Source organism: Nilaparvata lugens, chromosome 1 (assembly GCF_014356525.2).
Source record: "Nilaparvata lugens isolate BPH chromosome 1, ASM1435652v1, whole genome shotgun sequence".
Lineage (NCBI taxonomy): Eukaryota > Metazoa > Arthropoda > Insecta > Hemiptera > Delphacidae > Nilaparvata > Nilaparvata lugens.
This window is the reverse complement of record NC_052504.1, coordinates 28788240-28801212: the sequence shown is the minus strand read 5'-3', so window position 1 is coordinate 28801212 and position 12973 is coordinate 28788240.

The following is a 12973-nucleotide window of genomic DNA, read 5'->3' as shown; positions in this document are numbered from 1 at the left end:
CAAGTGAAAATTTCAGAAATAGAATTATGATTTATGTAGTGACAAGCTACAATTATTAATAATTCAACTACTGCGAGTGCCATTGTATTCTTTAACTCATGTAAGAAAATTATCAAGTCTCAAAATTATTCATTTGTGGTAGTGAAATTAGTGAATTCCGCGCTACCTTCTTTAACACTTAATTGATATTCGTAACCAGTTAGTAAATCTTCTTTGTAGTTATCTTCAGTGATAAAATTATGATGAAATGTTACTGATTATTTGTTTCAAAAATTACTATTTGATTAATCCACTCAATACAATTTGAAAATTAGGTAGAAAGCGAAATTCTGTTGTTTATAATGCAAGTCTCATGACTCCTTTATTATTTAGAAATCTCTTCTCCACTTAGGGTGCGGTAACAATATGAGTGATTTTAAAATGATAATCACAAATGTGATTGACCCCATTTTGTAATTTCATAATAAAATAGCTTCTTAATAAATCATTTATGTAACGTCATGTCCAAGATGAATAGACAAGAAATTGGATACTATTTCTTGGGAATAATCTAAAACAAATATGTCAAAAGCAATTACCTGTCACATTTGAAACAATACGGTTCCTAGTTGTTTGACGCAACAAAGGAGCAGAAGAAAACTATTTCATCTCGTTGACTTGGTGTTCATTTCTTCCGATTCAACTGTTCATATGTTGCCTCTTCGCCCTATCTCCTCAATAAGTCGCACAGACAGATGGCTTTATTACTTCGACTGTCGTTTTCCTACGTCTTGTCAAGCTATTGGGTCTTCTTTCTCCAGTAATAACGTTCCAGCTCCTGTCTCAGTTTCAGTACAAGGTTGAGGTCTTTCAAGTAATAAGGATCATCATCAAAGATAACTTGAGACAGCTCTGCATTCACGTAACGTTGTATACGTTTAGATTTCTGCCACAAAATCTTGTTCCAACTTTACTGAGGTTCATTCAATGTTTTCAATTTTCTATTTTAATCGGACTCTTATGTCAAAAAGTTCAATGCTGTTATAATATTGATAATAATTTATTGTTCATCACTTTGCGAAATGAATGGAAAAGTTTTGATACAAGTGGGTTGAGTGTGATGTCCACTCTACCACTTGAACAAGTCGTTAGTGGAAAAATATATAAGAAATATATGTAAATGGTGACCCTGACCATTGTAAATACTATTCATAATATTAGGAGAAAGAGATGATTATGATCGGCCTCAATATTTTATTTTATTATTATCATTCACACATCATACATCATACATCATACTCATAATTATATTCATTATACATTCATTATACTCATCATTAACATTATTATTATCATTATCTCACACACAAACCTGATGCAAAAAAAATCTAATCATGACTAGATATTTCATCCACTACAATACATTCATTATTGTAATATTAAAACGAACAATAGTATATTTCACATTTCCTGATTATAATTTGATGATAAAGGTTCCACAGAGTTATAGTGCTTTCTCTGGTAGACTTATGAAAGAACTCTTTGTGCATACTTTAGGTTTCCTCAGTAATATATTTGGTATCTCTGGATGAGCTGTAGTGCTCAAATCTGTTGTAACCTGTGAATCGATATTCCACTTATTTTCAATACACAGATTTCAGATCACGGTCACGAGGATCATAGTGCTCAATTGTTCACTAATGTCTGAAAGCATTAGTACTGAACTTCTTCTATGGGAACAACAGCTGCATTCAATGGCACTTATCCGCTATCTTATCATTTCGAAAAGTGGAGAGAAACTTTTCTCTCATGACAGAAGAAATGGTCCGACGACTTCCGTCCACAAAAACAATCAACTCATCTTCGTGATTTCCACTCATCTATTCCATCTAGTCACATAATCTTTCATGACATTGTATTTCCAGCAGAATATTATTTATTTTGAAGTTCCTCATGAATATTATTATATTAAAGCTGCAAAGACAGAAAATTCACACCCAATCACCTCCAAATCACGAAAATTTTACCCCCTTGGCACCCCTAGAGCCCCCCAAATTTGTTCGACATATTTATATAAGCCTCGCACAGAAAATTAAATAGGAGATTTTTTGTTCAGCTCCCGGAGATAAGCCCATATACATAGTTCGATTTCGACCAAATTCAAATAGTGACCCAGGAAATTGAGAAATTGAAAATCCCAAATGCGAAAAATTCTCAGCCGAAACTATGAGTTCGCTGTGAAAACTAAACAGCAAATCTGTTGCAAACTACACTGGTGGCTACAGGGAAATCTCCATACCTTCCAAAATCTGCCCCCGAGCACCACTGTACTCCTCCAAATATTTGGGATACATTTAAATTTGTTTCCCACGAAAAATTTATTTAATATAACCTTTTTTATCCAGCTCAGCAAGAAAAGTGTGTGTGTGTGTGTGTGTGTGTGTGTGTGTGTGTGTGTGTTGTGTGTGTGTGTGTGTGTGGTGTGTGTGTGTGTGTGTGTGTGTGTGTGTGTGTGTGTGTGTGTGTGTGTGGTGTGTGTGTGTTGTGGTGTGTGTGTGTGTGTGTGTGTGTGTGTGTGTGTGTGTGTGTGTGTGTGTGTGTGTGTGTGTGGTGTGTGTGTGTGTGTGTGTGTGTGGTGTGTGTGTGTTGGTGTGTGTGTGTGTGTGTGTGTGTGTGTGTGTGTGTGTGGTGTGTGTGTGTGTTGTGTGTGTGTGTGTGTGGTGGTGTGTGTGTGTTGTGTGTGTTGTGTGTGTGTGTGGTGTGTGTGTGTGTGTGTGTGTGTGTGTGTGTGGTGTGTGTTGTGTGTGTGTGTGTGTGTGTGTGTGTGTGTGAGACACTCCACTCTAGTATTTCCTGGCAGTTTTCCAAAGGCTGTCTTCATATTGTTGATTTTTACGTCAGCCGATAGTTGCCAAAAATATGGAACATGTGCTTTTTGAATGTAAATATTCAGACTGTCAATGGTGATAGAAAAATCTTGCCAGAGAATATAACCTGTTCTATTTTCAGAGGAGCCCATTCTTCACAACTTCAGGAGGGTCAGTAGCCTTTGTTTGCCTGCTTATTGTTTCCCTATATCAAAACTTCAATCGTCAATTTCGAGATATATATATATATTTTTTTTTGAATATTATAATAATCTACTCACTGAGTCCATAGAAGTTCGAGTTCTTTATTCTACGAACAAAAATAATAATATTTCTTGTGAAAAAAAATCAAAAAGTTGCTCTGTCCAAGAATCAACAATATGAAGACCCAAAGCAATTTCTCCTATTTTACAGTTATTAGCAAACCATTCCGGTTCATTGCGGACGACTATGTGTTCATCAAATGAATGAAAAGCTGAATGGCATTCAATTGTTGTGTGCATGATCTGTCTAAAATGCTAGAAACTGTGAAAAGAGAAATGAGTTTTTCCTCTTTATGTTGAAATTAATATGTTGCCCATATGTGGGCATCACCCTCAATATTATAATATTTATTATTATTGAATGGACTATTTCAAATTTTGAGATTATACGTCCTTCCTTTTGTTACATATCTTGCCTACTGACGTACACAATTAGAGATAATACTGTTCAGTTGAGTACTGAATAGTATTAAATTAATATGCTCCTTTCTTGAAAAGATAGAAATGTAACAGTAATTATCAAGGAGGCTCATCAATTAATTCATGACTTGGAAATGTAAAACTTAGCATTGTAGAATCATATACCCATAAATTGTAACAATAAAATTTGGGTATTCCTCAAAATCTATTACTGAAAAGAAATTGATAGGTCTCAGAACAAGAAGCTGGAAATTGTTATCACCTGTTATGGTGTCTAGGTCTAGAGATTAGATAATAACGGCTCTTAAGGCTATGATAATGAACAGCCGAATGAAAATAAAAGTATTGTTGCATTTATTTAATAATATATATATAATATTTAAGGTTAGGTTCTTTGATATTAATTGGTCGGCGACCTTAGTAATCGGTCGAGCCATATATTTGAGAATTAGCCAGATACCTTGTGGCAAATTAATTGCGTCTAAGCAGCATTTGCTTAGGCTAGGATCAGAGGGTTTGATAAGCAAGCATGCCAAATGGATGTAAACAAAAATCTATTAAGAAAGCACAAAAATATTTATTATATAAATGAGCATGAACAAAAATGTAAAAAAGAAAACAAAAAGATAAAGGAAATGGGATTTAACTTTATTCAGCGCAATAATACATATTACAGTTTTGGGATGTACCAATCACAATGCAGTATTTGACCGGCGCTAAAAAAAAATTAATTTAAAATCTACATGTGTTGTTTATAAAAATCATAAGAATTTGTAATCGTTATAGAATGTGTAGATTTATGTAACCAATGTAAAATAAGAGTTTGAGACTAAAATATTCAATCAATGAATAGTAATATGATGTTATTGTTTGGACTATTTGACAGTACTAAATTACGTCATAGCAGAGTATTTGAAATCCACCAATGGGAGAGGATATTCAAATTTAATGTAAATCAAAAAGACAGAAGTATCATTGAAAAAGAATAGGGGAAGATCCATACACACTTGCTTGCCAGATGTCAACAGGGACACCCACCAATTATAAGAGCACAAGACTAGATCCCTTTTAAATAATTTTCATTAAAGTTAAAGTTTGATTCAGTATTAAAAAAATAAATTTCATAAGACTCAGTGATGTCATAATATGACATGAGTCGTTAAATTTAGATATTCCCACTGGAGAGGATGACAGCAGCCCACCAGAAAAGGTTTAGGACATCGAAACGAATCCAGATCACCATCATATTGTGAAAAATCGACACGTGAGTTCATTTGAAAAAGTTATTAAGGAGGGCCCTCAGTGCTACGAAATAATCACAATCAAATGAAACTAGCTCGTCGAAGGTTTATTTAAAGATCAAACTCATTATTATTGAAGTTTGCACAAATGTTCAAATGTAAAGGGAGTCTTATTAAGAACAATTTATGAGGTTTGAATATTTAAGTATGCACAGATGAAATATTTATTAATCTTTGATATATTATATTATATGCTCACTTATCTATCTTTTTTATCAGTAATTTATTAGAATTTTCATGAAGCTCATGTTCATAAGATAAATTGATTTATCTGGATTCCATCAGAGGCCAAACCCAAGCCCTGAGATATTTCAAATATTTCTATTTTTCATATTTATTGGAAGCAAGATTTATAAATTTTATTCGACAAGCAACAGCAAGTCGACAACTGAAAGAATATAAGCTGATTAAAGGAGCACATAATTTATTAATTGATGCTAATAAGCAAAGTTGAATCTTTTGTGAGCTATCTGTGATAATTCTTACTATATATATTCTCTCATATTATTTCTATATTTGTTGCTCTATCTTTTATTATTGCTTGTTGATAATTTCATGCAATTATATATTTTTATTTTTTGAATGGTGTATCCTTTATTTATGATCCTATCTTCATGCATGAACAATCTTGTTATAGTCTATTTTATTACCAGTATTGACAAATTATTTAAACTATCAACCAACCATATTCTTCACTGAATAAGTTGGAAAAATCGGCGATATACAGCATTGATTATTGAATCTTTGGAAATATTATGTTCTCAAGATTTATTTAAATTATTCAGAATCAACACATCCGATTTTGAGGAACTCAAGGGTCATAGTATTAAGTTGCAGCAGTACTACAAATCAATAGAATTGATAAGGTATTCTGATAGATATCGCCTTTGATTCCGCTCAGTATCATCTCACACTGCTGACCCCTTTGTCAGATGGTAGCGAGTGGCATTGGTTTCGATACCATATTGTCTAGTACAAAAATCAGAACTCTTATATCTATCTACATCTTCTGCATCTATTTTGTGGAGTCGACCAAATCAGTCATAAGAACTGTAAACTGTTAAAGCAGCCGACGTTTGCAGCCATTGAAAGCAGGGAATTATTTAAGCTCCTTGAAGAGCTGGTAAGAAACTTGTGGTATTTTTCTTTCAGGAGTCATAAAAATGATAATACTACTCAAAAATCTTTGCTCTACCGACTGCAGCCAAGCAGGGCACATGCGACGCCAAATATAATGTCACAATTTAAATATAAAGCGATCAAAAATTGATTCTTTTATTAGCCTACTTATGTCCGTGGTTGATTTTTCAACATTTTAGACATATTTAATTTGGATTGATAAATAAAAATCCCTAGCTGAAATATTTATAGGTCTAAGTGAAGTAATTGGCTAATATCGCCAAAGAGATAACGTGAAGATTAGATAATATCAGACGTCCTGGCTAAACTGTACAACAGCCTAAGAGGAATGGAAATAAAATTTGCTAATATATAATATTATATAAAATATTGAAAATTGAGGTTAGGCATAAACTTTTAGTGATCGGCAACCTAACAATCGACCGAGCCATACAACGTAGAATCTGACCAAACACCTTGGCAGAAATTTGTTGTGGCAAGGCAGTATGCAATTTGAGGAACTAAAGGTCTCACGTGGCTAATTATTGTAATGTATGAAACAACTAATAACCTATAAAAAATTACTTAGCATGTAAAAAGCATATTTAAAAACCCCAACAAAAATAATAAAATGTATTAAGGAAGTAGGAGGTTACTGGGCGCATGAATATTGTAATAATTTGCATGCACCAATCAAATAGTGGCCATTGATAGGCGGCAATAGTGAGCTGATTCAAAAATATTTGTATATATTTCTACAAATAAATAGAATTTATAAAAAATTGTTGTATAGTCTATGTTTTGGATATGGCCCGAAGGCAAAGAAATTATTAAATATATAACATAAGTAATAATTTAATATTTTAATATGGTCTATTTGAGCCTTGAATGGCGGAGGACTAGAATATTCAAATTTCATGTAAATTTAGAAATCGGAAATGAAAATTGTAAAATTGAGAAACGAGAACCACACTTGCCTGCCAACTGCCACCATGAGAGGTCACTAAAAATTATAGAGCGTAATACCTTGCTATATCTTGTAATAATTTAAAGTTAAATTGAATTACCAAATTTCTTATAAGACTTTGTGATGCTCTTATAAAGCAAAAGTCATTTTAAATAATTTTGTAACCCCTTGGAAGAGACGACTCCGGCTACAATAATCCAGGACCACCAGGAGTTGGATCGACATCAGCAGCTCATAAGAAAATTCCGACACGTGAGTGAAAAATATTGAAATAGTGATAGGGCGCCCTCAGTGCTTCAAAATTACATAAGAATCAAAGCTATCTCGTCGAAAGGGTTTCTTATAAATTAAGAATTTGGTAAAAAATACTTGCGCAAGTAAATGTAGTATTAAAGGTATTTTATTAGAATGTAACGAATCAATCGACATATCAGAAGATCTACCAATCAAAGAAGTATAAAATCTAGGCTGTTAATACATATTCATATGATCATTAATTTCTGCAGTATAATTTGCAATAGTTTGTTGTAGCTCTGATTCATTAGATGAACTGCTCTATTTATTCCTTCAGGTGCCGAATCTCGCACCCTGAGATAAAAAATATATTTATTACAAAGAAATTTATTCAAAATAGAATTGTCCAAGTCGACAGGTATTGGCAAGCTGATATCGCCGCTACATGCAAATGAATGCATATGATCATAAAAATGAAAGCACATGGTAACGTTTCGTGCTATAAAATTTAAAGAATAGTATTTAGCCTGTGATATTTTATTGATTTCGATTATTGTTTTATCTTATATTATATATTTTTTGTCGCTCTATATATTTTTTGCTCTGATTTATTTTTTGCAATATTTGTTAATATATGTATCAAATTGTTTATGGTGTGCGATTTATTTTTATTCCTCAATACTATAGGATAAGTACCATATATATTTTTTTAAATAAATTATCAGTATTATTTTTATAAGCTCCTGTATGAGCCCATCAATGTATGATGACAAGAACATGTCGTACTAAAGTGAGACTGTATCCTATAAAAAACCACGACCTGATTTTTATAATTATTAAAATATTTCATGCTCTACCGACTGATGCCAAGCAGGAGGCTAATCGTTATTTAACTATAAAAAATAACGTGACAACATCTTATTCACATATCTATAGAACAAAATTGGTTGAGAACTCACAAAGAAGCTATGCATATAAGAATCTCATATTCATTTCAGTTTTATGTAAACAAAAAAAATAAAGTACAAACTGGCAAAACCGATTAAGTAGTTCCAATCGACTGAATGTTCCAATCGGAATTGAGTTAGGAGAAGTCCGTTGTATGTGGTCTACTCTTGTTCAATATTCAACCCCATCACACATTAAGGTGAATCAAAATTCAAAATAATTTATTGTTGAACATTGGCAAAATATTACAACAACGTCAGCTCACATATCAATATTAATAATATAATAAAACCTAATCAAATCAAATGAATCTTGATTCACATGATGCACAAATGAAACAATATTATAATAAATAAGAAGAAAATTCCTTGATAATTAGTTTTCAATAGTACAGTTATGAAATTATTACAATAATAAACCATAAAAGACGACTCATTTGAATAATTTATTATACATTCATAATATTCCATTGAAAATGCTCCCCAAGAGGAGGAATCCTCTAAAGAGTAGCTAAGAATTCAGTCATCTCAGAAAAGCCATCATCATGACCTGAACTAAGTCAACACAAAACCGACTATCTCATCTGCAGTTGCAAAACTCTGGTCCAAATCACCTGATTTGCGTCCACGGGAATTGATGCAACTCCAAGCATGGATTTGCAGCCTCTGCTATTATGAATAGCGCATTAGAATTTTTCTTAACTACTTATCCCAATCTGTGTCATCGGCATGCTCTTTTCAGCCTACCCGCAAGTGGCACTAGATTAAACCTGGTTCCAGACAAATAATGCATTATCAATGATTCTCAAATGAGATATTTGGAAATGATAGTCCATCATATCCAATATCCAATCTCTCATTATTTAAGCATCGAACCAATCCTTAACTTGTGGAACAGATTCTATTCTAGCCAAGATCGATTGAATTGAGGTTTTGAAATGCCAGAGTAATAAACCAGAACTGCCTGACAGGTGCTTGTTTTCGAATTCAATGTATAATATAACCCCACTTACAGTTTTCCGACCATTTCTACAACTGACCATTTCTACAGTATATGAATAAATCCTGGATATATACACCAACTTATTTTATTCATCCTGACAATGACAGGATCCATAGCATTTTCTTTTTCTTGATTTCTGTTCAAGATTGATATTGAAGCTAGGATCAATAAACTGGGAATCTATAACGCTCTCCTGATTCATAAATTTGTTCTTTTTCTGAATGAAAAATAAGTAGTAAATGTATGTAGTGTTAAATTTCTTTCGCGAATTTAACATGCTATTGATGGAATCGCTATCCTTCCCCACTTTTATAAAGTATTTTTATTCTATTTTAGAAATTTGAACAATTTCTGTTTATTTGTTCTCGATAAATCTGAGAAGAAAAAAAAAACCGCTGGGAAAAAGCTGATTTTGAGCGTATCTTTGACGTTATTGCAAATTCCTCCTAACACAACATTATTACACCCTAGCTGAGCTTCTGTACTTAATTTGAACATTTTCTGTTCATTCGTTCTAGATAAAACTGAGAAAACCCTAAAAAACGCTGGAAAAACACAGATTTTGGGTGTATGTTTGAAAATTTTTCCAAATCCGTTCTTAGTGCGCCTCTAAAGGGCCAACTGAACATACCTACCAAATTTGAACGGTTTTGGTCCGGTAGATTTTTAGTTCTGCGAGTGAGTGAATCAGTGAGTGAGTGAGTGCCATTTTGCTTTTATATTCAAAGATTCCAAAAATGTGTATTCGGATAAGAATTCACCAATTACAATCAAGCTACTCTTTTCTACTCTTGGACCTGTTTGGTTTGTTTAAACTTTCTATGAATTGGAAATTATTTTGAAACTCATTATTTCTCATTTAATGTCATTTTCGACTTGAAGAGCTTATTTTCATCCTCTAGTAGTTCATAATATATTTCCTCTGATGTTATCATCACTGACAATCACAAAAAATCATCCCTTATCAGACACATCAATCATAATTACATTATTTTTGATTCTCAGATTCTCAGATGTATGAGGTGAGTAGATTTCAATTCGATTCCCTCATGACATCAATGAGATGTCGGATATCAATGCTAAAACATTGAATGACAAGATAACAATGAAATTGATTATAATTCATTATAAAATCATATAATTTCAGGAGCTGAAGTTTTTTTTAAACAATGAGACATGCATCGCCGTTTTCTTGAAAAAAGCATAATCGATCTTGACATTTCTATCACAACACCCGTTAAATTTTTACTTTTTCATCAATGTGAAATTCTGATGGCTTCATGTTCTGTCTCAAGAATGTGGAAGAGGGAACCCGAAGGGAATGTGTAGGGAAAAAGTAGCTCTGTTCAAACTGAAGGAAAATACTGAATTCTCTATTTACCTGTATTCAGCTACCGTTATGTTGTAGCTTCACAAAAGATACTCGTTGAACGAGAGGAAAGTTTGCTTAACTCTCTCTCTCTCTTCCCAATTGTATGATTTTCGTCTCTGAATGTCAACTTATTGCCTTCCAGTGAACGAAGCAGTGAACAGACGTATACACACTCTATATTGCTCTCATAACAATAAAACTGTGACTTCACGCTGAATCTCGACCTCCTGGCTTCGACTCTAAAACCTTCAATAGCCCCAATCTATTAGGAAAGGAGGAATTCAGGAGATGAAAGCTTCCCATAGAACTACACCATGACTATTTCCTCATCCTCTTTTCCAGCTTCACGACTCTATTATTTATACTCCAAGAATCTTCTTAATTCAATATAATTCAATGAAAATTCAACGTTCAAGCTTTCATTTTGAATACCTTGCATTTCTCAATTTCCTATTCAATGTTTCGCGATTCTTATAATTCAACTTGGAATAAGAATGGAAGAAAATTAAGTTCTAGGAGTCGGTGTGGGATGAGAGGAGAACATTAAACCATTGTTCATAACTTCTGCTACGAATCACCTATATGAAAATATTAGGAATAGCGATTCAAGGAACCATTTCGCTTCGACAGATCAGCTTTTGTAAGTGAAAAAATTTCAGTGTGCCGAGGAAATGATCGTAAAAAAATAATAGTGCCAAAGAGATTTTTCTGGGAGTTTTTATGACAAAAGACACATAAAGCGAGTGACGGAGCAGTCAGTATCACGAGATTAGAGCGGTGCTCAGTCGCACCGTTGACCAGCCACTGATATTCGAAGGGCACTCAAGTGGATAAAAACAAAGAGAGATTCGAAAGCAGAAGCATAGGCTGCGCTTTTTCGTGGATGTGCAACCTGTTGCGCACATTCCAATGCTATTGTTTCTCTGTTCGAATGTTTCTCGCAGATTCCATAACTGCAGCTGAACGTTTAGCCAATATGCCTTGGAGCAGTTACGAACATCCGAGAACGCAAGAAGGAAAATCATGCAGCAATCAAAGAGAACTTTATTATTGTGTACCTTCTCAAAGTGGTTGTTATTTTGCTTTGAGAGAACGTTACTTTCATTCGAATGCTGTTTGACATCTTTTCGTGATTGATATGAAATCATCAATTTTATTGAGCCACTGAACAATTGGATTCCATTAATAGCGAGCTGAAGCACCTTAATTCGTTGATATCACATTGACTACAACATAATATTGACTTAATGTTACATTCATGCCAGTAATCTTCACTTCCATCATAGAGCTGTGTTATGTTTATTTGTAGAAGATGTAGTAGCATTTCAATATTATTGACATCACTCATTTGGCTCTCACTCGTTAAGAAAGTTATACTTCTATAATTAAATCATGTTGTAGTCTAAAGGTACGTACAGACTTCCGCACTGCTCCGCAATCGAACGTCACTCGAGTAGATCGATTGATGATCGCAGGTGGAGTAAGACTGAAACGCGAACAGAGCGTGTAACAGAGCTCGAGCTTGGCAAGTTCCTAGGTCGAACTAATCAATAGTTGCGCATGCGCGGTCAAGCTCTGTGTTAGCAAATAAAATGATCAAAATTAATAATTAATTATTAGATTAAATAATATAAATTTATAAAAACATTTATAATAATAGGTACCGGCATATAAGCATTTAGAAGAAAGAAGCCCAATCAAGCCTTTCACCTTTTGGAACAATGACATACATTACCTTACATAATAAAACATGAAAATAAATGCAATAATCATAATATTTATTATCAATTTATTATAAAAACATAATGTATTATTAGGCTACCTAGCAATCCCCTGGTCAGAATATTTTATTTAGTTTTGTCACCCGATCAGCTGGATTGAACGTTTCACATTTGTGAGGTTGGGTTGTAGCGAAGTCAACAATAAGAAAAGAGCGGAGCGATCATCCTTCGAATATAATTATTTCGAATCTCAAGCGAATCCTTGCGTAACATCTCGCGTAACGTTCATGATCGGAGCGAGTGGAATAGAATAGAATGAATAGAATGATTGCCTTTATTTTATACCTGAGTGCAGAGCGTGTTCGAGGTGCGTGTATCTGTACCCACCTTAAGAATACCCAGATTATGCACTGGTCTACCAGATAACATAAGATAGCCGAAGCCCACTTGTTAAATAATATTGCTCGTGACGTATTATATACTAATAAGGTAGGCTACTGCTTGACTCCTAAAGGCTGTTGCATGACGAAGTTTGAGGATTCCTATGAAGTATTGGAAGGATAATAGTATTTTCATTGTTATTCGTTTGGTAGATCAATAACACGTATAGATGTTGAACGGCTCACGGCCTAATCATTGTTCAATGTTTAATAGATCAGATACAATAATTGGTTATTCTCTTTTAATTTCTTGGTTTGAAAACTATTATAGCTTTGATTGCATATTCAGCTCATGATATTTTGTTTTTGTACCACTATTGGTCTCATTAGACTCAGTGGG